This window comes from Anser anser (assembly GCF_964211835.1).
Source record: "Anser anser genome assembly, chromosome: 5".
In the NCBI taxonomy this organism is placed as follows: domain Eukaryota; kingdom Metazoa; phylum Chordata; class Aves; order Anseriformes; family Anatidae; genus Anser; species Anser anser.
The window spans coordinates 65,700,943-65,728,922 of NC_139725.1; the positions used below are offsets into that span (position 1 = coordinate 65,700,943).

The window sequence follows — 27,980 nt, forward strand, 5'->3', positions numbered from 1 at the left end:
TGGGGTGCAGTCATGCTTCTGCACTTTGCTCTGCTTACCTCTGGACATAGGACTCCCTGCTGCTCCCGAGTGACTTTTACCCTCGAATTGTCACGGGCTGCAGAATTTGAGTATGGCACAAGGTCAAACAAGGCACTGCTGGGAAGCACTGCTATATGGTTATCGTAAGTCACACTTACAAAACCACTGATGTGAATTTAATCAGCATAGATGATGTTCTTATATCCTCCTGAGGATGTGCAGCATATAGATTCTGGAAAAGCAATAGCTACATTTTTCATTTCTGTTCATTTTAGCTAAAAAATATTCAAACTCTGTTGCAGCATAACTTTCAGAGCAAGCTTCAGTCACTTATGAAGACAGAGCACCCATTAGGCTTACTCAATAACTCTCCTGTTTTGCACTGGTAGTGATCTAACATTTATTTGATCGGATAATCTACCGAACGGATTTTTTTCTTTGTGGATCTGCTTTTCTTTTTAGAAATGCAGTTCTCGTGAGCACCATTGATTAGTAATTACCTATGCAACCTATAGAGATAAACCTGAGGAGAGGAAACTAGGCGATTAACTCCAAGTGCTCTTTTGCACATAAATGAATTTGAAGGCAAGTGAGAATAAAGCTAGGATTTTAAAAGGTCAAGCCTGGAGAGATTGTTGATTTTTGGACAGCCACCACAACCTTCTGCTCAGCCAGGCTACGGAAGAAGGCTACCTCGGCACTTTCTGAGGAAGTTGAATAAAGTTCACTACCTTTTCTAAAGAGCAAAAGGATGCAGGAGTTTGCTGAAGCTTGCTGCTCTTTATACTTTATTATTGACTTCCTGACATAAAATGGTAGGCTCTTAGCTAGCGTCAACGCTCATTCTTCTTGCATTCAAATATCCTCCGCCCTTTTTATTTTGTCAAATTATAGCTAACTTTTTCTTTCTCCCCCACCCAAAAACGTCTCCAACGGTGCCCTGCTATAGGGTTCCGTTACAAAATTCGGGTCCGTGCCCACTTGAGCAGGCAGTTTCACAAAGAGAAGACAGGGCTGTTTTGCATGCAGCCAAATCCCCAGGCTCCTTTCCCATGCCGCAGAGGAGGAATAGCACACCAGCTCAGGACCACCCCAGCAGGCCTTATATTCTGCAGGTTTTAAGTTTCAGTGGGAGCCACAGAAAAAACGTTGTACAGTCCTCACCTTTTCAAGCTCTCTGAACGACCACGCTCCAGTGCTATTTGCCTTCTCCAGAGGCTACAAACAGGAAACAAGCTCCTCTTTCAAGATGTTTAAGCTTTAAGACAGATTTCCAGAGAGTTTTATGGAGCATTAATCACATAACTTCCACTCTATTTAAGCAGAGTTGAAGAGCCAACCCTCCCCTGACTCTGGCCAAGCAGTCGAGGTGATTATTACACTCCATGAACTCTTCTCGGTTTGAAGAATCTCTCCTTTCTCAAGTGTATTTAATTATAACTCCTACTTTCCAAATGTTTGTATCTTGTGAGTTTTCTGCCTCACCACCCTGGAAGGTGCTCGTGGCTCCGGTGAGTAGGACCACCTCGCACAAGCTCACACCAGCTTTGCCTGTTGATGGCCGGGTCCAGAACCGCCTCCCAGCAGTAACACCCAGGTCACAAGGAGCCACTACAGTTTTTCCTCACACCCACAGGCCCTGAACGGCTGAAGCTCAGCCCCGGAACAGATCAGCCGGTGCTGGGAGCATTACTGCTGCTCGGGCTCCCTCCCCGCCTACCCCAGCTAAACAGCCTACACTTCGGAGCATTGCTTTATCCCAGAGCGAGCCAAGCTGTTAGCTCTGCACAGATGGGTAACCACCTCTGAGAAGAGACCTACCCAAAGTCAAGGAGGATCTGGGTGGTAGCAGAGTCAGAATCGGCAGAGAGGCCCCTTCATATGCCTTCGAATTGCTTAGGTTAATCATTTTCCTTCATTCAGGATGGACTTGCTTTCAAAATACCAGAGGCTTACAGGTACAAATGCCAGCAGAAGAGCCTACCCCTACATAGTAACAGCAATCCCAGGCAGTGGTTGCCCAGGGAAGGAGGCACATTTAAAGTTTTATACCCCCTCTGCAGCTTGCATGCCTTGTCATCTCTTACTTACCACTTACATCAGAGCCACTTAGGGCAGGAGCTGCCCTCCTCACAGCACGACAAAGCTCTAATTGGGATATTTTTTGATCATCTCCTCAAGGAAAGGAAGAAATGTTGGAAGCCTTCAGTCACACCCTTCAATCTGTGGCAGGAGCAACAGGAGCAAACTAAAGCTATGAAAATTAGTATTGAGCAAGTGTTTACGGGCATGATTTAGTCCCAAGTCCCTGCTGTACGCCAACATGACACTACAGGCCTGAGGTGGCAGTGCTACACCATAAAGAGTAAATGCAGGGAGAGGTTTTACATCTCTGGGACAGGAAGATTGAGCTCCAGCAAAAAGGAGACAACTCAGATCAAAAGATCAAATGCAGTCCTTTAAGTGATTTCCTGGTGGAGCACCTCGGTATTTTCCCCAGAGACGGTCATCCCTGGTCACCCTTCAGCACTCCTTGGTCATCCTTCATTTCCCCACGTACACCAACCAGAACACTGTAATCATTTCAATGCAACTTCTACCAATATTTCTTTCTATTATTCAAAATTTTTAGGGACCACAAACAGTACTAGAAAGGCTGAAAAAGGTGATCTTTGTCAGAACCTATTGCAGTTTGCCCATCACAGTTCTGCAGCTGGTGGCACAGAGGAAGCAGCGGTCCATCATCAGGTAGGGAAGACCCAGGGCCCCCTGCATCCTTCCAGCCCTTCTCTTGACACCTGGTGTATCAACAGGTAGATTCAACTGCTCACCCTTAAATGCTGCAGAGTAATATAAAACAAAAATTTCTCCTGCACAAAAAAAAAGAATGGTACAGCTGCTCCCTTCGTACCTCTTTCTGCTCCCACCTTCTTTGAAGCCTTCCCCACCTGAACTCACAGCCAGTTTTTAAAGTTATTTTCCTTCCTGAGCCTGCTTTGTCTCTACCCGGAACCAAAGACTTTTAGAGAGGCTGGACATCTTCCCACACATGGTCTGTTGTTATAGCACACGTAAATAGATTTTATGTAACCGAGACATTTGAATGAGTTGCTCCTCCCGGCAATTAAGGCATTATCCAGTAATGATCTTCCTAATATACTGCTGTTTCTAAATCCATATGCTGTTCATAAGTATTTATCAGTTAAGCACACAATAAAACAGCTTTCAAGAAATGGGAAAGGAAAGAAATTCAAAGCCAGTGAAGCTGGTTCCAATGCTTGTTGAAACAAGGGAAGATAAATTTGAGTACCATGTAAAGTCCCACCAGAAATCAAGAGACAATTTGGAATCGTGTGGTTTTTTTTATGCATATACATGCCAGCATGCCGGGGGCATCAGAGCTGAGTTCGAGAACAAATTATGAAATCCAGCAGGAATTATGGCTGTTTGAATAAAGTGCTTGATAGTGCGGTTTTCCTGTAAGATCAGTAAACAGCATTTGAGTGAAGGTATAAACAACATGTTGACTTTACAGTGGGCGCATAAAAAAAACACACAAAAACCTAAGGCAAGAGAGAAATGAGGAAAATACAGAAGAGTGCAGATGGGTAGAGCAGATGCAGTTGTTTTGGCACCGGACTCTGGCAGGCATGTTCCGCCCTGGAGGTAACGCTGTGGCAGCTGTAGGGAGATCAGGACTGACATCTGGCTGCTCAGACCCATTGCGTTCCTGCCCTGTGGCGGGTGCAGAAGATGCAGCAGCCACATGAAACATCTCCGCACTGCCCAGTCCCCTTGCTCTGCAGCCTCTTAGTACAAACACCTTGCTATGAAAGTGCAGGAAACGTGCCTACATGTGGGCAGATGAATTTCATAGTGTTATTCAGTCCAGATTTGAAGGATCGGGTAAAAAGGACAATCTCTGAGGTCACGGCTCAGAGATTTCAAGTTTTAATGGAAGCAGAAATCCCAGCAAGTTTTTGCTTTCAGTGGTTACAGCCACAACATCAGTGGTGCATGAAAATGGCAGAGAGATGCTCACAAAGTTCCCATCCCAAAGCTCCTGCTCATCCCTCCCTCAATCAGGCATCACTCCCACGCATGGAGGTACAGTGGCGACAGCTACAGGTTACCCCCGGATGCTATGAAATGCTAGGAATGCTATTAAAGCATTACTTCTCCATCACACTGACCACTGCCCATTTAAAACCATACAGAAACTGTGCTCATCATTTCCTTGTAGAGCTTGAGCAGCTCTTCAGTGATTTGCAAAGCAGGAGGTTACAGCAGAGGACGTCATACCCAGGTTCAGGGTTTCAGTGATGGGCTGGTATTTTCTGTTCTTGAGAAGGCCGATGGCCCAACAGGGCGCCCCTCACCTCCACTCCTGTCCTGCCACTTGTTGGCGTGAACTGCATCAGCCACAGGCCCAGGACTCGTGTTACACACAAGCATTTCACAGTTTCTGGATGGAAGAAGTGTAGACTTGCATTGGAGCTCTTCATTATGAAGTAATAAAAACTAGAATCTCCATGCAATTTTCCAATCCAGTAAGCATTATGGGACAACTTACCAACATCTCCCACTGATACTTAGAAATTCCTGAGGTACCACATTGAGAAAAAAGTTAATAAAACATCTGGGAAACCCAATCAGAACTGGAAAGGACAGTAAAATACTTAGTCCCAACTGACAGCATGAAGTCACACCAAGCATTGCACAAGCAACAGCCACCCAGCCAATGCAGCTATAGTGGGCTGGAGGCCTTCAGGTCTGAACAACTAATTACAGTGGAAAAACAGAAGTATTTTCAGTTCTCACAACGTAGATCGAGTTCAAGAAACTCATTCATTGATAATGTTTTCTCATCATGTTAATTAATATCTGATTGAATTCCCTAATATTACAGTATTGTTAACATATTAAAAAAAGGTATAATTTTGTAGGCTCCTTCGCATCAGGCAGGAATGTAATTATCCCTTATCTTTCAACACAGCCAAACCCAGTAAATACAACTACAAAAATTTACGTTCACTGGAGTGTAAAAAAAAAATAAGTCATAAAATTAATATTGTATTTATCCTCTTCCTTTTAGTAGTTATTAAAATGCACCAGTGATTTCTCAACTATGCCTTTTTACGGCTATTTTTTGATTGACTTAATTTTTGCTTTGCTTTCCTTCTTGTTTACAAAGTTTTTCACATCCTCAGAATTACACATTATTCGGACATAACAGCCTGCTTTCTGTTCTCCTTGATAACAAAAGAAGCTTGAATCAGCTGCTGAAAAATTGTTTGCTGCTAAAGAAGGTGGGAAAAGCTCTAACTTCCTTTCAGTTACTTTACATTATTCTCATCCCTCTCACTCCCAGCCCCCTAAAATCAGTCTTGTCTTAGATACAAAACCAACGATTGCTTCCCAGTCCCTTGCCATAGATCTTCGCCCCATAGGTCTCTCATACTCTTCTGTTGTCTTTTAGCAGGCTGCCATTTGTTGCCCAGCCTATTTTTGCAGTGGCCTCCGCACCGCCTCAGCCAGCCCTGCCAACAGTCCACAGAGTGCCCCCTGCTCCGCTCCAGCACGCTAGGGAAGGGGCTCCTCGGCCACTCAAAGCTCCAAGGCTTATAGCTAGTGGAGAGCCCAAAGGAGAGGAAACAACTCTTGAATTCTCCCCTAAGGCGGCCTTGCTGTTGGAAACCATTGAAACCTCTCTACTCTGAGGTTTGATCGTTATCTTTCAACCAAGCCCAAAGTCTTGGAAAACAGCTCGAAATGCAAAAACAGAGGCAGAAGCACAAGCAGTTCGGAGAATATCGCATTGGAGGGGATTATTTGCTACACCAGGTCCTCTGTCACACAGCCACCCTCGGTCACGTCAGCACTACTAAGCACCCCAACAAGCCATCCCTTCACCGAGATGCCTCCACATGGATCCCGTTTGTGTGCTTGGTTTCAGCATTTGGAAACTGCACAAGGGATGTTCTCAGAGGAACATTTTAAAGTTGATAATGCACCTTTATGAAGTTTTCAAGTGTTACCTAGTTAGTCAAGTATTAAATGAATGCCTCCATTTCATCTCTGTGTTTACAGAACATAAACCCCAGCAGAATGGCATTTTTCAGGCTGCCAGGTCTGACTCAGAGGGAGAGAAGTGTAACACCATGACAAAGCAGCAGTCTTCATTGCAATTCCCTTTCCTCCTCTGGTTTCCTGATGTTCTTTTTGCAAAAGAAAAAAAGATAGTTTATTACATGCAAACTAATAAAATTGCTGTTTCTGGCTTTTTCTTCATGATTCTGTTTGAACATCTTGCACTTAAAAACACTTCAGACTACAGAGGTGTGGTTAGAAGACAGCAAATAGTATAAGACCAGCAGCTGCACCCGAGCAGGGTACACAAACCTTCTTGTTGTCAACCTCTCTGAGCTTTAATACCTATGAACTAAAAAAAATGAGTTCAATATCATATTTTTGTTATTTCACAGAAAAAGTGCAGCTGGAAGGAGCAGTACAACACCAAACAAAATGATCAGAAAGCTCTATTTTTACTTCAATTTTTCTGGAGAAGAAGTTCCTCTTATCTGCTCACCTCAAACAGCACCAGCCCAGCCCATCCAAAGCCCTGCTGGGAACCAGGCAGCACATCTTCCTCTGGGCTGAACGGACGCAAGATCTGTACAGAATTCTTCTCTCCGGACCTGCTTTAGTTGTTCCCAGGCTTTTCCAGACACACAGCATCTGCTACTGGGGGGCAGGAGAAGCAAGTGCCAGAGCCTCCAGGACAAGCACCAGCAGTTGGATGTACCAGGATGGCATCATGGGACAACACGGTCTTATAAGATTAAATAACTAAGATTTAATATTACTCCTGAGCCCATAGTTCTATAGCAAGCACCAATGGGGGGGGGATTTAAAACTTCTGGCACCAAAATAAACGTTATGAGCTCAAGGAGCGCAGCACGAACCGAGTGCTGCAGCAGGAGCTGTCCCCGCCTGTGCCTAGTCCTTGACCTGTCAGAGCACGGGGATCGGTGTCAGCCTCAGCTAAATGCAGGCCCAGCAGATAAGAAATGACAAATGCAGATTGTTTTCTCCCTGACAGACTCATCAGTTCCCAGTGAGTTAGAGGCACAGGGAGGAACAGCCTTTTCTAGCTGAAGTGTGCTGTGAGTGATGGGGATGCCACGAGCAGGCTGATGGGTTTGCGTCTGAGGCTGTGCGCTAAAACCACAGAAAGCCTGCGAAAAGAGGAGTCTGGCAGATGCAGGGGTCTCCTCAAATGCCTTCCTCACAGGTCCCCAGAGGCAGCCCCATTCCCCTTCTCTCTCCTCCTGAGATCACCCCCCCGCACCACCACCCTGACGTTTGACGTGCCCACCAACACGACACCCGTGGTGGCAGCTCCTCCCCGTCGCCACCCCTGCAGAGGGTCCCCCCCACTGTCACCACCAGCCTCAGCCACGCCAAAGGCTTGATTGCGCCCAGTAGTCTCATCTCCTCCCTAATAAGCTTTGCCAGGAAGCACACTGCATTTCTAGAGGGGAGGTGGTGGGCAAGGAGACAGATACCCTTCAGGCAGGGAAGTTTCCAGCTCCATCGAGGACTCCTGCTATCACGCAGTCAGGGTCTGAGGAAACACAGCCCAGAGATTTGACTTGGGCCATACAGTTATCACCCATTCCCAGCGCCGTACCTGGGCAGCTCCCAAGGACGTTACTCACTTTTTTTTTTTAAACTTACTTTTCTGATTTACCAGCCACACCGACAATTTGTCAATTCTGCACTGCTGCGTCAAGCTCTTCCTGTCTAAAGGAAGGCTCGCTGCCACACTCTTATTTGTTCAGGATTTATTACAGACAAAACATCGAGACTGCTCAAAACAAAGTTCTGGTTTGAGGAGCTGAGGTGCCACACACAAGTTGCTTCCATAATGATCACCGAACAATAACCTTTTAATTTATTTCCCTGTAAGCCTACCTATTTTTCTCCTGCTCCCTGCAGTCCAGTAGTACGCTTTGTTCATAACCTGGCTTACGCTTCTACAACTGCTATGACAGCCAGGTGTCCCTTTTCTTTATTCTTGTTAAAGCTCACCCAGTTCCATTATCTTTTTATTTTTGGGGGGGGTGGGTGGGTAAATTCATGAGCAAGATGTTTCTCACAAGGGAAGATGACATTAACAGCCCTTTGAGACAGACTTTAATTGTCAGCAAAGATGGAAAGAAATAGTTATACAAGAATGATTGATGTACTTTCTTAATTAAAATCAGCTGTAGTCAGAACACTGAAAAAGCGTGCCACTAGAAACCTGTACATTATGCAAAACCAGCATCCAGGTACACGCATGTTGCAAGCTCCTCAGGTCTCATTTTTTCCCTGCCTCCTGGAGAGAAACAGGCAAATACCAAGTGTCAGTACTTTCACTGGGGTGGCAGCACGCCATCCCGATCTGTGCAAGCACAGAGCAACTCAGCGGGCAGCCACAGAACAGCTGGAGCACCTCTGGGTGCCCTGTGCCCCCCAGCCCCAGCAGGGCCCCCGAGCAGGGTGCCCAGCCCCACGGCCAGGCGGCTGCTGGAGCTGTCCCCGAGGAGCCCCCGGCCCCTCTGGGCAGCCAGCATGAGATGGAAGTCTGACCAGGCCCAGTAAGCTCAGTCAAATTTGTGTCATTTTCCCTCTTTCTACCTATAATTACACTTTCTTAAAAAGAAGTATGAAGCCTTGAGTCTTGGATAATAAAGTCATTTGGAAAGCCTGTAGCTATACTGATGCATTTTCTTGCCCCTCCTGAAATGGAGGTACCATATTAAGAGCCCTTCAAGATCACAGCTCCATTCCTGCACTATCGTCAAAACATCCAAAGAGTTTATAAAAACTTCTACTGAGCTTATTACTGATGTGCAAATTCCTTCAGAAATTTGGAGAGGAGATGACCAGACTGTCCAGGAACAGACACATTAAGGTCCTTGTTTGTTTTTTCTCTCACCCCATTATCCCTGAAAGACTACTGATTCTTCTCTCAGTTTATCACCTAAACCTGCCAAGGAATTTTATTTTATTAATCCCGTCTGATTTGCCATAAACATAGTGCACAGTGCCTAGATGGGTAGGCTACAAGTGATCTTAACCAATAAAGGTAAAAGCACTACTTACCCAAGGTACTTTAAAGAAGTCATTTACAAGCTAGACATAACCCAGCAATGCTCTAAACAAAACAAAGAGCCTCATTGCGTGAAATAGTCCTGAGGCTGGGGCAGAAATAAACAAACTAAGGCTCTGAAATGTATGTATGAATGTAAAGCAAGTCTTTACATTCATCCGCATTAGCTTAGGCGCATCTTAATTCTAGCCAGCATTGACCTGCTTAGCAGCAAGTACTGGCTGGCACGGAGCTAGCGCCAGGCACCCAGCACCCGCCGTACAAATAGCATTTCTACGTCCTGTGTGAAGGATCCCCTGGCAGCACCGCTGCGCAGATCAGTGGTGCTGAGGTTAGGGAAGGCACCACGCCGCCCCACGCCCTGCACCTCTCTCCTCTGGCTGCACAAGATGAACAGGTATACATGCACCAGATACCAACGTGCCCGATGCGTTTATTGAAAATGCAGTGCCACACTGATGTTCCGCGAAGATACGTGTAGTTCTCTCGCATCATCTCCCTGAAGGTACCCAAACCCCTACTTCTAAGGATCACTACGAGCACGATGGTGTCTGTTGTCCCCACTCACAGCCTCGGGAACACCATCAGCTTGCAGATATGCTGGTCGCACATCTGCAATGCGAACACAGGAGTTGCAAGCCCACAAGTTTGCTGTCACTCTGCTTTTGTTCTGCGTTGCAAGACGTCCCTGAAGAATCTCCAGAATTTGGACTCACACAAACTCTCCTTCATGTAGTTCATTCTTCTGAAGTCTTCCTTGAGTTTCATGAGGTTTAACAGAAGCTGAATTTGTTCAAACATTCCTAGTCACTGCATAAAAGACTTTTTGCTCCAAAATAGTTTTGTTTTTTCTTAAATAATTCTTAAGCAGAGAGCCTTTAAACTTAAGCAGACCTCAAAGAGGAAGCTGTCTCTTTATTTTAGTAGTCCTTAGAGAATCTGTTTTCATCTTTGAGATTCACAAAACTTGTTTCAGCATTGCTAGATAAGCAGTTAATTCCCCAATTAATATAAATTTATATGCAACTGGGTTCTTATTTGGATAAGCAATTATACTGAAGTTCTTTGATTCCAAATTAGTACAAAAAATACCCTGGCATAGAGAAATTATTCCAGTGGTTTTTATTTAGGAAACTATCTGCATGTGCACAAAAATTCCGTAACATGAGCGTGAGTCTCAAGCGATTAGCATGTTTCAAGAATTCCCCATGCAGGTTTTCAATGGATGTTTCCTCTTTGTTTCCCTGAAGGCTTCAGAAGATACCCACCTTCATGAGATCGCCTGCTAGAGCGAGCAGATGAGCCCAGCACCTCGGGGAAACGGCCCTTGCCCTGGCAGGCACCGCGTCTGCTCGGAGCCGAGGCGCCCAAACGGAGCCGGGGCTCTGCCTGCTCTCCCCCCGCCGCACGGCTCGGCCCAGCCCCAGAAGCGCCAGCACCCACCGTCGGCTCCGAGGGCCAGCGCTCCCCGTTGGGTCACAGCACCGGAGCCCATCCCGAGACACCGTAAATTCAACGGTGTTGTAAAGAAGGCAAGGAGGGTTACCCCAGACGCTCAAGCTGCTGATGCCAAAATACTCCTGCAGCTGCCACAGGCAGGCCGCCTCAGAGAGGAGAGAAATACAACACGCGTCTGGGCTTTTGGTCACTTTTATACACCACAGGGTTGGGCTTCCATGTATACCTACTAGCCCAGCAGCACTGCCAGAAGAGAAGAGACAGAAGTGGAACAGCAGTTACTGCTGCTGTCGGCTCTCTTCCATTTGTTGCACAGGAAGCAAACGTGCCCCAAACGTGCCGGCTGAACTGCAGCCACCAGCACCAGGCACTGGGGCGTACCCAGGCGCATTCGAGCACTGCTCAGTTTCAGCCTTTAGGGAGACCTCCCTAAGAGCAGTCACTCTCCTCACCCCTGAATCACCCGCCCAGATCCCTCAAAGCGACTCCTGTGGAGGGAGGGAAGAGCAGCTCTGCAGTTCCTTGGGGCTGGCTGTAAGGGGAGGAAGGCACCCCGCCGCCCGCCCGGTTCTGGCCTTCCCGTGCCCAAAGGCGCACTGCCCGGAGCAGACCAGCCCTCCTTGGAGTTTTAAACTCCCATTCTTTATTGGCTCGTTTTCATTTCATTCTGCCATACCTCGCTTGTGAGACGAGGATACACCTGTAGCAAACTCACCTCAGTGGCAGCTAAGTAGTACGTCAAATTTCCACCAAATTAGCAGCTAACCAGCCAAAACTAGGCGATGAGGACAGGCCACAGCAGTGAGAGGTGATGGCTTTATAACCTACATAACATCCCTTACTCTATGAGGTCATCTGCCCAACATCAGCTTCAGTGAGAACTGAAGTTTAATCCCATCTAAGTAGCCAAAGCACAGCTCTCACGTTGCCTGGGTTTTATCAGAGCAGGGACAAGCTGCAGCACGAAGCAGAGACGCAAGCCTGGCTGCTGCAGCCCGCGAGCCATGCACCCAGCAGCACCCGACCCCTCACAGATTTCGCTGGAAACACAGGAACCACTCTTCAGCCAAAGTCTCACAAATTCAGCCTGTTTCACCATTTTTTAAGTATTTGCTGCCAACACGACAGCTGCACTGACCAGACAGCAGAAGGCACCACCGTCCTCTTGCTCTGGGCACAGCTCACAAAAGCAGCGCTGCAACACGACCAGACCATCGCGTGCATCGGTGAGCAGCACCCCTTAACCATGCACAGCTCCCCAGCACCTCCTGCCACAGACACGAGCCTGGGCTTCACCTCCTCAAAGCCTGAGCTGCTGCTTTCCTACTGGGGGGTTAAACTTGTGTTTTATACATGGATTGACTGCACGGACTACACTTTTCCTAAAAGGATGTGCGTACTGGTGGTAGGCAGTAAGTCGGCAGCTGCAGCGATTCTCTCTGAGGTCTGCCTGCCTATACCTCAGCGCCACTTCCAGCCACAGCATGATGCGGGTCTGCGATGCTGCCAAACCAGAGGTGCGTCTGCCTTGCTCGAGCCTTTATGCCATCCCCGACCCTTCAGGAGCTGCACTTCTGCACCACGTGCAGTCTGTGTGAGCGCAGGAAATAACACCTACTTTTGCCCCAAAACAGAAAGTGGAGAGAAATGCTATTTCAGCAGCTTCCTCCGCAGATCAGAGGATGCTTCTTCACTCGCTGCAAGCAGTTTTTTCATATATTATGGGTACTTTGGCACATTTAAGACCTGGATCGCAACTTGTATACCTAACTGTCCCAGCTGAAAGTTCCCCCTTTGAGGGAAGCTTTTTATTTTAGCCAAACAAACCCTGAAGAGAATAAATTTTTCCCAGTTTCAGTCCACGTCTGAAGTGTCCAGATATTTGTTATAACACACCCCATTTTATTCACATCAGGATTATACGTACCTCCTCTGCTGAGAGAGGTGTGTAACATGTCAATGAGCTCCTTTAGAGAGCCAGAAACAAGGTAAACTTCTTAGATGTTAGGTCAGGAAAATGGGAGAGAATAGTCTAAACAAGCATCACCGGCCTGTTGTAACTGCTCAGCAAATAAATCAGTTTGTTGTTTCTGCTTTCTGAATCAGAAAGCAAGATTACGAGCTATATAGAATGAAAAACTATTATTGTTTTCAATTGTTTTCAATCTTTAAAGCACAAAGGCCACAGAGATGTAATCGCAGCCAGAAAAGATCACAGTTCAAAAGGAAATATTTTTTACTGGAAATAATCAGGAAAAATGTTGGTCATGGTAGGAATTGAAGACAGTTAATTTTCACTCAAATTGACACAATTTTGTTTACACACACACACACACACAAATGCAAAGTCTGGTTATCAAAAAAGCACATTCCAACCTTTGGGGGTCTCATTCAATTGTGTACGAGCTGATGCTGGTTTGGGGGGAGCAGCCAGTTCTGCTGTGCTGTAGGAAGTACTCCTGCATCCTAGACACGTCGCCTTGCTAGAGCAAACAGGACTGAGCTGTCATGCATCTTCAGTACATTAGTGTACATGGTCCGGTGGCAATTGTGCACATAAGGTAAAGCCAGCGTACAGGAAAATAACAACCGCAATGCAAGGATTTTAAACTGAGATAGCTGGCATTCATCGGGGAAGGCTGATTGTTTAACAGCTTTTGACTAAGAGGAAAGCACTGAAGGAAACCTTGGCCGTATTGACAAGGCAAAGCCCATGGTTACACCAAATGAAACTTTTGAAAAAATGAATATTCAGGTTCTGGATATTGACTAACCCAACGCATTGTTTTTAAAATGTCAACAGCTTTCATTTCCATGAGACATAATCAGGTTGTCATGAAATTAAACTTTTCCCTCAGTAAAGCAAAGAACAAAGGAAATTAATAGAGGCTGATATTGTTAATCAATAATCCTATCTTCTTACTAAAGTAGATTGCATTCATTTCTATAAAATAGAGGTTTTACGTTTTATTACTGGGCTCCATTTCCGAATAGCAGCAAGCTGAAGATACACCTTTCATTTTCAAACACACCGCGACTCTGGAGCCAAAGGAGGACTCATGCCGTAGATCAGGAACATGGGCCACTTTGCCCTTGCTTATTTTTCCAGCCAGAAGACAACCATCACTACTCAGGTGCCATTTAAATGCAACCAAGCAACTACAAAGGAAAACCAGGAGAGCACACTTGCTATTGTCAGCAATAAGTTTTGCTTTTACTTTTTCAAAAAGTGAAAGTTGTTCGAAGTGAAAATATTGTTTGAAAAGATAAGATGTTTACAGTTTATTTTGGTTTAAGGTGTTTTTGGTGCCAACGATACCCCGCACTGCAGGAGGCACCAGTGTGAGCACAGGCAGAGGAAAGCCTCACGCCCACTCCAGCCCGATGGAGCACGCAGCAGCCACGCACCGCTTAGCACCCACGCGTGAGCCTCCTGCTTTTCAGGGACAGCCAAGCACCTGGAGGGTAGGGAGGACACGAAGACTGGGCACGGATGCATAAAACTTTATTTTGTCCTAGGAGAGCCAGGCTGCCAACGCATAGGTGGCCACCAAGGAGACAGCTTAGAGCTCTCCAGGTGGCTGCCACCTCCTTGCTCACGAGCCTTGAGGGGACAGGAGCAGGTGAGAGCAACGCGTGCCCCCCAGATAAGCAGGGGCCACCTTCTGCAGAGCCAGCTCCTGCAGCACCCACACAGAGCAGCTGGAACGGCACCAGAGACCCACAGCTGTGCCAAACGCTGCTGCAGTGTTTGGGAGAGCAGCATTGTCTCTCCGTGCTCTTTGGGAGAGTACCATCCCACAGCGCTGGCGGTCACTCGGCTCACCGCCGCTACCTCGCAGTTAGATGTGCAGACCAACATCCTCCTCCCCAGCTGTCCTCCGCAGACGGCAGGCTGGGTGTACCGCCGCCTCATCCCTCCCGTTTGGGCACCGACACGGTACGGGGATGGGTCACCCAGGGGTGGGGGCTGTAGCGCACTGACTGCAGAAACGTCCAAACATAAGCTGCAGGTCCAGCAGTCGGCCAAGTCGGGTGGCTCAGAGCCCTGCTGCCACCGCCACCATGAAAGGAGCCGGTGAGGAAGATGAGAGCAGGTGGGGCTGCCCTGCGTAACGGCCCCAAAATCCCCCCACCTGGCGGGGATGAGCAGTGCAGCACAGCTGTGGCCAAGCTGCTGGTGCTCAGGGCAAGGCACACACAGGGGGGACACGCTTACCACTGGGGAAGCCGCTGTCAGGGTTGGGATGGCTTTAGGCCACTGGCCATTAGCACACCATTTTCTGCAGCTTTAAGGAACTTCAGCTACTAGGATCCCAGAGCCTTTGTGGAGCCAGGCAGGTAACTGCTACACACATCTAAACAACCACGCAAGCATCAATTTGCTTTACTTAAGCCAGAAGAGCTAACACTTCTGCTCTTATTGAGAAGTCCTTTTTAAAGGCCATGCCTAGAAGAGCACTGTGGATACAGGGGCAGAAGGTTTAACAGGAGACAGGACATACAACCCCCCCCCCCCCCACACACACACAGTAGCTTTCATGCATCTAATTCATGCAAAGGATCTCTCCATCTACGCACACAAATATACACGCAGACAGTGCTAATTTGACACAAGGCAGCCTCCCCTTGCCAAGTGTACCTTGTTAGCACAGACATGTCCAGCCTACACAAGTTTTTAAGCTGCCAAGCCAGTCCTAATTTCTGCACACATGCCAACAGCGCATTAAATGGCATAAGTAACATCTGTCAGGCGTGGCTCACTCTCTCATCCTTACCCTGAGTCAGAGTGGAAGAAAGCACAGGGAATTATTTTCTTTCTACCAATACAGAAACAGCACACGTACACCCTGCCATGAGCTGGTGTCCGAGGCAAGGACAGGGACCTCTGCTCTGGGCCTCTCTGGCTGCTGGCTCAGGAAGATGCCTCCGTTCCCCTGGGACACCGGAGGCTCCATCTTCACCTTCACAGTGGTAAATCCCCAGCGTAGAGTTACCAGCTATATAACATCTAACCCTCGGTCCTTTTTTACGCTTCAGCAGAAGGGAGCCCTGGAAATAAGGGCAGAATCCCTGAATGTTGCTTAGTACCACGCAGGTATCCCACAGCAAGGGTGAAAGCGGTGTGCTGGGCACACAAACATCTTCAGGCCATAGGGCCAGACCTCCTGGTTGGGGCCACGGTCCAGCAGCAACCAGAAGTGCATACACAGGGCAGAATAAGGAGCAATGCACAATAGTTCTCCCAACCAGTGTGCCGCCCTCCCCTTCTTTCCAGCTCAGCTGGTTTCCTGAAGGGATTTGTCCGGTTAGAAACAAGCTGGGGGCTTGTTCTGTCATCGCGCCCCATGCTACCTGCAAGAGCAGGGCATCTGAAAGCCTGCCTGCAAGGGCAGGGCTTCTCTTAAAAGTCCCCAGCTTTGGAAAAGTACAAAACTACTCAGTTTTGCTGCTGGCACCACAAAGGCTTCTTGTGGATCTTTTATGGCAAATTACTCCCTGGAGGAGAAGCAAACAACCGCTGCCTCCATTTAAGTCAAGACCGCCCCTCACCTACTGCAACTTGATTTGCAATAAGAAAGTATTCTCTTAAATTATATTTGTAAGTACCAAAATTACCATCTCATTCCAAGCTCAAGTGCACAAACAGTTGGCCAGCTCATTGCCTTCTCCACAGCCCCAGCGCTGAGCAAACCCCCAGCTGCAAGCTCCAGCCAATTACCCTCAGCAAGATGACAGTGCTGCTCCTCTGAAATGCTCAGTGCCATTCCTTCTAGGAGATGGGAAAGAAAAAAAAAAGCCTCTCTTCCCCCCATCTCAGCACCATACTTTCCTACTGAATTATTAAATTATAATACATTTTCACTCCGCTGAAGTTATTATTAGAAGGAGACTTATCTCATGAAGTGAGCAGTCAGTCCCAGGGCTGCTGTACGCTACAGGCTCATCTGATTAACATTTTGAGATCCTACATTAAAAAAAGAAAGCACAGAATATAATGTTTCTAGATGCCTCTCTTTAATTCCAGAGAAAGAGAGCTGTAATACCCAAACGGCATTTAATCTGGCACTAAAAACTTCAACACACAATACCCTCAACAGCAAGTAGCAAGTTCTCGGGGAGCTCAGCCTCCCCTCATTAAATCCAGCCGTTCCTTTTTCCCCCAACGCATAAACACATTGAGGAAAGCTGAAATGCCAGAGAAAAAGCAGTAAAAACCTAAACCAGAGATAAAAACATGAAATGCAAGCATCACAGCACTTACCAGCTCCTCCAGCCACACACCCACCTCACGGCCCCACACCACGATTATAAGGATCCCCCGACGAGAACTGCCGACACCTGTTTTCATCGTGCCCTCACAGTGATTTCAAGCACAGCCCCACACAGCCACTGGGTGCTGCCCCCGGCATGGGGCTCCCCCGGGCACCAGCTGGGTGCTGCAGGCAGCTCAGCACCCTCCGGGCACGCAGGAGCCCAGCTGGGGCAGCCGGCACCAAGTATTTTAATGGCTGTGAACGCACCCACTACAGGTGGGTTTGTTGTGTACTCTTGGCACTTCTGACTTTGTTTCCCTCCTTCGGATGGGAACACACGGCAGCAGAATCCCCAGCAAGAGGCAACTCCTGATTTACACTCAAATAGAAGATTGCTGGTAAAAACAGGTTATGGCAATTTGGCAGTTGGGAAAAATAAAGCTATGAGGAAGGTAACCCACACTCGCAGTGGATTATCGTAGAATAAAATGACAGTGCCCCAGCCCCTGAGAAGGCACTGAGCCCTTGAGGAAGGCTGAGAACCCAACTGGTATCACATCCACCCCCAATGCTGCATGTGGGCAGGGGGCTGCGCTCCCCCCACGCTGCGGGCAGCTTCCCAGCACTGCACCCGGGACACAGCTGTCTGTCCTCAGGAGTAAAAGGCCCACCGACACCAAAAAAGTTCAGGCTCCTTAGCCACCTCCCTAACCACAGCTACAGCTCTGCTTCTGTTCCTTAAATGCCTCGATTTGCATAAAACTGTCTGCAAACAATTAAAGTTAATTAAGATAATTTATCACTTGAAAGTAAAGCATCTTATCAGCAGGTATCAGACTGTAAAGCAAACAAAAAATTCGCTGTAGGAAAACAGTCAGGTCCTTGTTACCATGTTAGATATCAAGTGACAAAAATAATTTCTTTATGATACTTTGTTTGGTCTGGGTGTTATGTTTTCAAAGTAATTAACTGCAATTAGCTAATTATCCTCTATAGTAACTTCATTTGTGACACTACACTGTAGTATTGACTCACTTACACTTTGGCAGCCTTCCTGCATATAAATTGCGATTAAAAAAAACTTTTGGTAACAGCCCAAAGTGCCCTGTGAGCAGAAACGGGATGTTAGAGAGAGCTCCTGAGAGACAGCTCCGACCGCACACGCGGCAGCGCTGGTTCCGCCCCCAAAAAGTGGAAAAGAAAAGCAAAATATTTTAGTCCACGGCACAGCCGGGCTGCACTGCGTCCTGCCATCCCTGGGACGTGCCTCCTCCATGCTGCGGCCTGCAAGGTGTCAGCACCTCGCCTCTTCCCTTGGTCTGCTGCCTCTGGGGGGTTCCTGGCAGACCCTGGCACACGCGGTGCTGCCGAGAGCTCCCTGTGCACAACGCCTCCCTTTGGCTTTTTTTTTTTTTTTTTCCATCCAGGGCACTCGTATGTAAAAACGGCCTCATAATCAACCCCCGTGCCACTCGCAGCAGTCCATGCCACGTGTGAGCGAGAAGGACGGTAATGGAGTCACCCACTTCTGCAAAGTGAACCCTGAGGACTTGTTTAATACGACAACAATCATCGAGTGACAGAAACCGCACTTAATTTTGCATTTCTGAGATTAGTTACATGTTAGCGTTCCCAAAGACATTAACCCATCAGGTAAACCAATGTAATGCTGCACAAAAACTGCTAAAAGGCAACCGGGAACGGTAATTTTAAGATTAATTTTAAACAAATCCCGGAAGTGCCATGGGAAAGGGGAAATCAGTAAGTGTTCACAGCATTCGCAGCAGCCGCCACGCCATCACACGCTGCGTGCCTGCGTCCAAAACTGCTGCCCAGGGGACTCCCTCGGGGCCTAGAGGTCAGTGGCAGGAACAGGTCATCCCCCAAAAAGGGCCCTTCCCCCCGCCACAAGGGCCTTACAGACGGGCAGGGATGTCTCCAGGGAGGAGAGGCAGCAGGCCAAACACCCTACGGTGTGTGTGGTGCCGGGCAGAGCCCTCCCCAAAACCCCACAGGCCTCACAGAGCCCCCGCAGCGTGCCCCTAAATCCCCATGTGGAGCCCTAACACACCACCAAACACATCCCCACGCCAAACGGGCTGTCATGGCCCAGCCAGTGCCGCCATCACCTGTGGTGTGTGAATTGCTGCATCAATCCTGGGTGAGGTTTTTGTGGGTTTTTGTTTGGTTGGTTTTTTCTTCTTTTCCAAGAAGACAAAAGAAGAGGAAATTTCAGGTTGCAGTGAGCTGCATATACAGGCCGTTTTCATTCAGCTGAACACGAATGAAATTTGTAAAAGGGTATTAAACTGAAGGTGATGACAAAGCTGGAAATGCGCCCTTCATTAGGCCCAGTCACGGAAAGAAGAAATGTTTAATTAAACAGTGCCCCAGCGCAGGAGGGCGGCTGCACCCCCAGGGCAACCACCCGGGTGCTCCACCTGGGCCGGCCCCACGAGGCCACCGGTACCGCACCGAGGTGCGGATCCGTGCCAGGAGGGGACGGGGCCTTCCAGCGGGCAAACCAATTCCTGACAGCAATGCACAGGCACGGCTAACGGGACAGTACCACATCACCTGCAGCTGCTCAGAGACTCCACGCGCAGCAGTACGGTGCTGAGACAGGTTTGGTTGCCACTCTGATCCTTTCTTGCAAGATTAGCTGGGGAAAACAGGCACGTTTCCTGACCCCAGCAATTAAGCATGACTCAGGGTCCACCCAGAGACAACCGGGCCCGTTTCTGGGAGGAACTTCCCAGCGGCTTCCTCCGGAGCTGCGGCTGCGTGGCCCCGGTACAGCTCAGGTGCTGGGCAGAGGCTCCGCGGGCTGACAGCAAATGGCTCTGCTGCTGCCGGAGGAGCGGGCGCCTGCTTGCATATGGGACTGGGCATTAAGCAAAGACAAAAATAATCTTTAAATGGCAAGAGGGTTAAAATATTTTTTTACTTCCCTTCAAAACAAACAAAAACCTCCTCACAGTTTATGTTTCCTGACTTACCTGCATTTCCCAGCTAACGGCAGTTTAATGGACGTGTTACTAACACAACCGAGCTCCAACTCCTTACTGTGGCTTATGGCTTCCCATTCAGCTGTTCTGAATTGTAATTGTGAAATGCACACACCACCCCCCTTTCCAATTTAATTTAAAAGCAGACAACATTAAAGCCACAGATCTTATTTTTAAAGACAGCTTGCAGTTCAATCTATTGAGAAACACCGTTGTTTTGTTTACTTTTTAACAGGGGTCATCACCTTCTCTGCTGTTGTTTCAAGGTTGACAGTGATTTAAACTTGGTGTATTTTTACAACTCACACCTAATCCAGGGTATAAATCATTCTGAAGGACATTTATTCCTGCCTGTCACTTCCCAGGAAGATGCTATTAAAGCTGAGCTCAGTACAATGTGCAATTCAAAAATTTGTTGCTGATGACTTCAACATGCATTACATTTTCATTAGCTACAGAGAGAGGCAGCGGCAGGGAGGAATGCCAGCCGATTCATCTGAGTAAATGATAATTGCTTTCCCCTCATTTAAGAGCATGTCACTGCTTTTTCTTCATTAATAAAAGGACATCTGCATTTTAACAGCACCCCGTGTTTTAACAGAGACCAAGCCGGTTGGGCTCACTGGGTACACATGCAGAAGCGCAGAGATCCCGCTCCCCTCCCCAGATCACCTCCACCCTCTGCCCGTGATTTCAGCGGCCGCCTCAGACACACGTGAGCTCAGGCTCTCAAAGGCAATGACTGGCGCAGGGTGCCTACGCCTGTGGGCACGCGTGGCACACAGCGCTGCTGCCTGGCACCTGACTCAGGGTAAGCCAAAGGAACTTGACCACATCTCATCCCGAAACAGAACATCACAGGGAATGAACGCCTCTGTTTTAAACTGGTCCTCAAAGCCTGCGGAGAAACCCTATGTCCCCTGATCTCCAACAGGGCTTGGGATCCCACCCCTGAGACGTGGAGGGGACTGATGCAGTGAGAATCGTCAGCTCCTTGAGACGTCTTTGAAATGAGCAGTAAGGCCACAGCGGGCTCAGAAGAGCGTCACCGTGGGGGCATCACTGCCATACACCAATGAAGAGTTTAGCCTGGCTGCCAATTCTGTTATCACCTTTTACATCTTTGTGAGCTTGGCAGTGGCGACGTTCTCCAGGGAATAATAATGATAATAGTAATAGAGTTAAAGAAAGCAAAAGGCAAACATTTCAGTTAATTAGCAGGCCGCTGTTCAATTTGCCAGATGCAGTGCAGCCCTCGCTCTGCAGACTCATCACGTGCAGGCCAAGCCTTAATGTGACACCCAACAGCTACTTCTTGACATGCCCGAATCCATGAAATGAAATGCCAGTGGAGGGATTTCTTACATTATTTTTAAGAGATCAAAGCAAGAATTCCTTCAACAAATCCCATTAATAACCACTTTGAAACTGTAGCCTGCAAAGCCCATTAAATCCAGAAAGATATATTTAAAGGAAAAACTAGAAGTATTTGAACTCTGCAGTGTCTGAGAGGCCACTTTAATTGAACAGCAAACAGAGCATTTCTAATCCAGCCCAGAATAGAAAAGAGAGCAGAAAGGACATGCACAAAGAGAAGGAAATAACTAGCAGGAGGGCAGGCAGTGCAAGGGCCCCGGAGCCCCGCAGAAGGACGGGTTCGCAGAGGTGCAGACCGCAGCGCAGCGGCACATCGCTGCCACTCAGGCATCTTTCATAGCTGCTGCAAGCTGGGGATTGGACTTCTGAAGGTCTCTGCGTGCCTGTGGGCTACAACATGGCCCCTGTGCTGTGGCCACCAGGCGGTGACCAGAAAGGGGACGTGGCCAGCCCGTGCTGTCCCCACCGAATGCTCAGACACTGACCTGGCCCTCCATGAGCCCCGGCCAGACCCTGGCCTGTGGCAGCAGGAGGTGACCGGCACCGCGTCCATCCCCACACTGTGGGGCTGCAGCAGAGCACTGCCTGCCGATCCAGAGCCTGCTGCAGGGCACCGAGGCGTGCCCGAGGCTCTGGGAGCCGGCAGGCCCCTCGCATGTCTGGAGGCAGGACCTGGGCAGCTTGCCCTGCATGGGGCCCTGCCCCAGGGCAAAGCAGCTGCAGAGGTGCTGAAAAGCAGGCGCCTCCCAGCAACGCCTTCCATTTCCACAGATCTTCCCAACACACTGAAGCGCCTCGGCAGCCGGTGTTCGCTCCCTGCGCGGATCACAGCTCAGAGAGGACCTGAAGCTGCTCCTCCCGGGGCTGCGGGCTCGGGGCTGCCTGTGGGGCCGCAGGCCGGGCACCGCTGTGCGCCGGGCAGCTGTGACAGTGAATCCATGGCCGAACAAACACCCCAGTGGGCTGCGGGCTGGAGGAACTGCAAGGACCTGCTCCAGCCACAGCCCTGCTCAGTTCTCAGGCACTGCTCCCACCAACGGAGAGACTCTCAGCTTTCCTCTTTCACAGCACAATGCTTGGTTATCTCTACAGACTGTGATAGTTTTCATAGTTTTAAAGAGATAACTAAAAATACAGGATCAACTATTGCCAAACCCAGTTATCCTTCCTATATTGTTTTTCTCCTGGCCATTCAAATCAATGTAATTTCTGTGAAAATAATGATTCATTTGCTTCTTGCAATTCTGCAAGTACGGAGCGGCGCCACTTAATACAATTACAATGGGTTAAAACCCGAATGAGAGGAGAAACAGAGCATGGTAACTGTCTCCTCTGAAAGGGAAAAGTGCATACATTTAGGGAGGGCTGCAGAACACAAATGAATAACAGTGCTTTGATGTCTATCTGTTACACACTGGCTCAGAGTTGTAATGTTGTATAAGCAGAATGCATTAGCTCCTCAGCACTAATGCCGTAATGAACAGATCCATGCTGATAATGTACATATGAATCCAGAAGTTGCCTCTTCAGATAGGTAGTGTCATCAAAACAGCACTTCGCAGAAAATTCCTAATATCCTCCTTGATTGTACCACGCTGCTGACTAAATGAGGTGAGACGAGGGCTGGTGCCACCGCTCCTGGCTGCGCCGCAGCCTCTGCCACCAGCGCATGGGGACGGGAGATGCCCCGACAGGGCCTGAGGATGCCCTGGCTGCAGGCAGGGGAGTCTAAGATGGAGACGAAGATGGAGCCTACCTGGTTTCAGCTTCTTGCACTGGCATCCCAAAGCCTTTTATTCATGGAGGCATTCACCTCTGCTTGCAGTGTGACCTCCTCCTCACTGGCACGAAGGCCGCACCACGCTGCGGAAAGTAAATCCCTTCCTCATGCGGAGGGGATGCCAAACCCCCAGAGACCAAAGCACTGCTTTGGAGAGAGAGCGTCCTTCAGAGAACCCCAGCGATGGTGCTGGCTCTCCCCATGGCTGCAGAGGGCAGCTGCCCACCGCTGGTCCCTGCCCATGTGCGGTGACAGGCAGGGGACACTGCCTCCCCTGGGAGAGCGCTGCCGCCGTGGCAGGAACAGGCACAGCAAGGGGCTTGGCAAAAGCCTCGGGACTTGGCAGCAAGAAGCTATCTCCCCCCACATTCTTCACCACTCTTTAGGACAAGCTCCCAGGAAGAAAATAAGGACGTGTCCCTCAGGAGAAAAGCAGGCGGTAACGCTGGTGGTGCCCTGCTAGGTCCTGCTTGCCGGGCTCCTCCAGCGAGCGGAGTTGTGGGACTTCTCTATGTGCAGTACCGTGAGTAATGGCCTCTTCTTCCAGGAAAGACTTTTCTGCTGGAGCAGCAAAATAAAACCAAACAAATAGACAAAGCAATGCTTAAACACTAATTAAGGAATAGTCACGTGCTATTGCCCCCGTGAGTCCCTGCTAAGATGGCTAATGCACTTCCACAGCTGTGCTGGGCCAGTTTAATACCTTCCTGCCATCCTGCTGCAATAGAGGACCTCTTGATCTCCCTTCATTCGGGTGATATTGCTGAATTTATTTATGCTATTTTTTTATATTTTCCAGGTGAGAAGTAAAAAGTGGGAAAGCTTTCTCAAATCCCCCCGCTGATGCTTGCAATGGCAGGATGTGAGGCACACGAGGTTTTGCAGTGCTGTGAGGCGTTTTGTGAAGCCTGTGGTTTGCTTTGCACACAGTGCAGTTGGTCAGCTAGCAGCCTCGAGAGCCTGCCTCCGCCACTCTTAGGAAATGGCCTTTGTTAGGAAATTGCTGGGCTCAGTCAAAAGCCCCCTGCACTATGGATTTCCACTTTCATTGGAAAACTATGGCTGTGAAATGCAGAACGAGAGGCCCAGCATGAGAGGATCACAGAAGCCCATCCCACGTCTAGCCCCGGCATTACCAGTTGCACTTCAGAGCATAAACTGTGCCATTATCATTCAGACTGTAAAAAATAACTTTACCATTCAAGAAGCTCCACAGCGCGTGCTCTGCTTGGTGCATTACCATACCCCAGCATCGCTGATGAGTTCTTTATGCATTCCATTTACAAAATATAATTATTTCAAGAGCTGGTAGTGAAGCTATCCATCAAACCATTAATGCTGCTCTGCTCCCTAATGAATCAATCCTTGAAATCCACATGCTTCTCTCCTTATGTAATTTTAAGTAAGGGCTATACTGAACTTTCGCATTATTAAATGTACTATGGAGACAGCTCTAGTAAATGATTCTCTGGATAGTCCTGGAAGTACTTGCTAGATATTCCCTACTGTAAACTTCCACTGAAACTCTAAAGACTTTGGGGAAAATCATTAAAAACCACATTTGATTCACAATTTCCAAAGTGGATGTCTTTCCAATTCCCCATATCAGAAAAAGCCTCTTGACTCTACTGAATAATGACAGATGACATGCTCTACCCAGTATTTATAATTAAGTGCAAATGTCAGTGCATGAGAGAAAATAAAAATGGACAAAGGAGATGAGAATGTCTTGGTCTGTGACTGCCACTGCATTTCTACACCCACCAGTGTGTTAAAGCTTTGAGGTTAGAGAAAGACACAGATCTGCTAACATTCTGGAAAGTCATTTTAGGTGCAAAGTAGAAATAAAATAAGCTACAGAGCTTGAATTATTTATGAAAATAGTAAGTACAAGTCCTTGTACATATATGAAAGAGAAAGTGGGAATGCACGTATTATAATAATTTGCCTCCATAATACCAATTACATTGGTGCAATTAAATGTACACCCAAAATGCTACACAGCAACAGACGTGTCTAGGAGAGGTGCTAGCAAATGCTAACTTCAGTGGGGTTTTAACTTTAAGTGGTCAATATGGAATGCCATAGGAAGGCTTTGGAATCAAATATCATTAAAGCTTAAACAAAGACTTTAGAAGATGCACAAACAAGCAGACAAGCAGCTGTCCTGGAGGTGCTGCATTCGCGCTAATGAAGTCAGGAACGTGCAGAGCATCCTCCAGTGAGAGCACTTGGGTGTGCAGCTGATGGGACAGGTGAGCACCCACTTTGCCTCTAACTGTTTTTACACATCACTCCTCATAGCCCATCCTACACAGGGGAGCACAGCACCTGAATGCTGAGGCACTGGGGAGAAGGAAAAGCCAGTCCCCCATGCAGACCCTGGGGATGGTGCTGCAGGGTGGGGTGCCAGCATCAGCCTCCAATGGGACGCACCACAAGGGCAAAAGCAGAAGTAAAAATGCAAGGCCAGGATTAGCGCCGGGTGAGAGACTGCAACATCTGCGAGCCACAGGAATTCACTGATGGAGGAGTGAACAATTGCCGCTGGATTTGCAGTCCTGCAAATGAGTTGTAGTTTAGACCCACGGGATTTCTTCCAGCACAGGAGGCAATGCTGCCTCTCCCCTCCCGGGAGCTGCGGTCTCCTGGCAGAAGAAAGGAGGTGGCACAAAAACCCACACGCCAGGAGCGCGCCTGGCCCAACGCAGGTGTACATCACGCCGTGTCAGCCCTGGGACAATGTGTGCCAGCAGAGCTCAGGCGCTACAGGAGAAGGTTTCTGGAGAAAGCGTACACTAACAGGTCTCTTTGTCACAATCATAGTTCCTTTTCCTCTGTCTGTCACAATGAGATGAGCCACTAATGTTTGAAGGACATCGAGATAACCAGCATAGTTCCCAATCCATCCGCAGCCAGAGCGGGTGTTCATCGCAACCCAGCACGTGTGACAGAGGACAGGCGCCTGCCAGCCAAAATGAAACGTGAGTTATGGGAACAAAACAGAAGCTGTATGGCATCCTCTCTTGATGCTTCTCACAGACAGCGAGGCAGGGCAGGCTGCTGAGACCAGATAACGTGGACGTGGTCAAACTTCCCAGTGTGGGAGATGAAGGTAAAGCAAAACCAGAACAGCTCCTGAAGTGCTTGAGTTGGGAATGGCAGACAGAAAACGTGGACTGTGATAAAGACAGGAAAATCTTTCAGACATCACCTCTGAAAACCAGAGATGCTTCGTGCTTCCCGTGAGTCCGCCAGAGCCCGCCCCTCTGCTGCTTGCCCTGCAGAGCGCCCTCGAACACGCTCAGTGCCAGTGCGTGGAGCCAGGCCCAGGATCTGCACACCAGGCAGGCACAGCGCTGGGAGGAAGGAGGTGAGCGAGAGGCTGATACCTCCCTGTTAGTGACAACTGCAGTACAGACACTCTGGAATAGAAATTAGAGGATTTGCATGCCAAATGTAGACAAGGTATAGAGGAAATCAAATAATTAGTGGTGGGAATCTAACAAAGTATGAGTATCAATTTTAGTCTACAGTCTCATCGCGCATTTATATAGCTAACAAACGCAATTGGGAAATGTCAGAAGACGCCGTGACTGAGGAGGTTTCAGCTGGTATTGCCTGCACCCTAGACCAGCTCCATGCTGTGCTGCAGGTCAGCACGGCTGAACATTTACCAGCTAAAACCCTTACATTTAGCCAGGCTCAGACAACAAAAAGGATCCAAATGGCTGGGAGTGAGCAGGATCGCAAATGAAAACTCCAGCTGCAAAGAACGGGAGCTGGAGAGGGAGAGAGATGAAAGCTCCTATTCAGCCACATCCTCTCCACGAGGAACACGCTGCAATTTATCGAAGCAGCCATGGGTCATTTCAGTACCGCACATTTTAAACCAAACTACCTCAAATATTGCACGTGAACCTCTAGGTTCTGAATTCAATAAATAAATATGGGAAGTACAACAAAATAAACAAAAGTCTTCTTTGTGAGAGAAATCGGTGATACATTTTCAGGCATCACTGCCTATTTCTCACTATGCCAGAAAAGAAAAAAGGGTCACTTAGAGACTAGGCTGTAGTACAATTCAGAAGCAATGTGTTATTTGTTTTCCTTCTCATTCTTCTCTTTTACATCTCCTCTCCTGTGGCTGTAACAGATGCAGAGAGTTCATCTGACATAGCACCAGATGGCATTAATTTATTGCAAAACTGTTTTCTTTTCTAGAAAGACTTTGTTGATGTCCCTCACAACTTCAGTCAAGTTCACTTCATTAAATCAGCTCTGTGTATTAAAATCTGGTCTCCGGACATAATGGCCCACCACAAGGAGCTCTTAGATTCAGAGACTTTGTTTTAACAGCAAATGATTAAACACAGTCGTGGGGCTGGATCTGCAACGTGATCTTGAACGGCGTTAGGCAGAACTCTGATTCCTGCCAATTTGTCTCAGGTTCTGCAAAAAACTTACTTTCCTTAATAGAGGGAGAAAATTAGAAGTTGGCCACCCTCCAGCTTTTCTACCACCTGCAGGGAAAAAAAGCATATTTCTCCACTGTCTTTTTCCGGGCAGCATCCTCTGACTTTTGCCTTTGTTTTGCAGGTTCAGTGCTGAGCCAGGGAAAACCTCGCCCAGCTGAGCAGGGCTCGTCACACTACATGGGCGCTTGTGGAAGATCGGGGCTGGCACATCTCCAAACCGCACAAACAGCAAACTTCGAGCCTGTCCTGGTTCCAGTTAGGACAGAGTTAAGTAGCTCATAGTAGCTGGTAGGGTGCTATGTTTTGGATTAGGATGAGAAGAGCGCTGATAACATGCTGATGTTTTAATTGTTGCAGAGCAGTGTTTACACCAGGCCAAGGACTTTTCGGCTTCTCGCTCTGTCCTGCCAGCGAGCAGGCTGGGGGTGCAGCAGGAGCTGG

The 27,980-nt window shown here is 48.3% G+C and overlaps 2 long non-coding RNA genes across 11 annotated transcripts in view; both read right to left on the bottom strand.

The window, feature by feature from the left end:
- The window catches only part of LOC310901024, a 38,698-nt gene extending 10,923 nt beyond the window's left edge, over positions 1-27,775 (bottom strand). The window contains exons 1-2 of one of the 4 annotated variants that reach the window (XR_014585531.1): positions 19,896-19,997; positions 16,929-19,780 (exon numbers count right to left, since the gene is read on the bottom strand). This is a non-coding gene — a long non-coding RNA (uncharacterized lncRNA). Of the gene's footprint in view, positions 1-6,610; positions 13,864-16,928 lie in introns of those variants that run through there. The other 3 variants (XR_014585529.1, XR_014585530.1, XR_014585532.1) reach the window with 3 other exon arrangements.
- The window catches only part of LOC310901025, a 315,297-nt gene that overhangs the window by 147,661 nt on the left and 139,656 nt on the right, over positions 1-27,980 (bottom strand). The window lies entirely within an intron of this gene.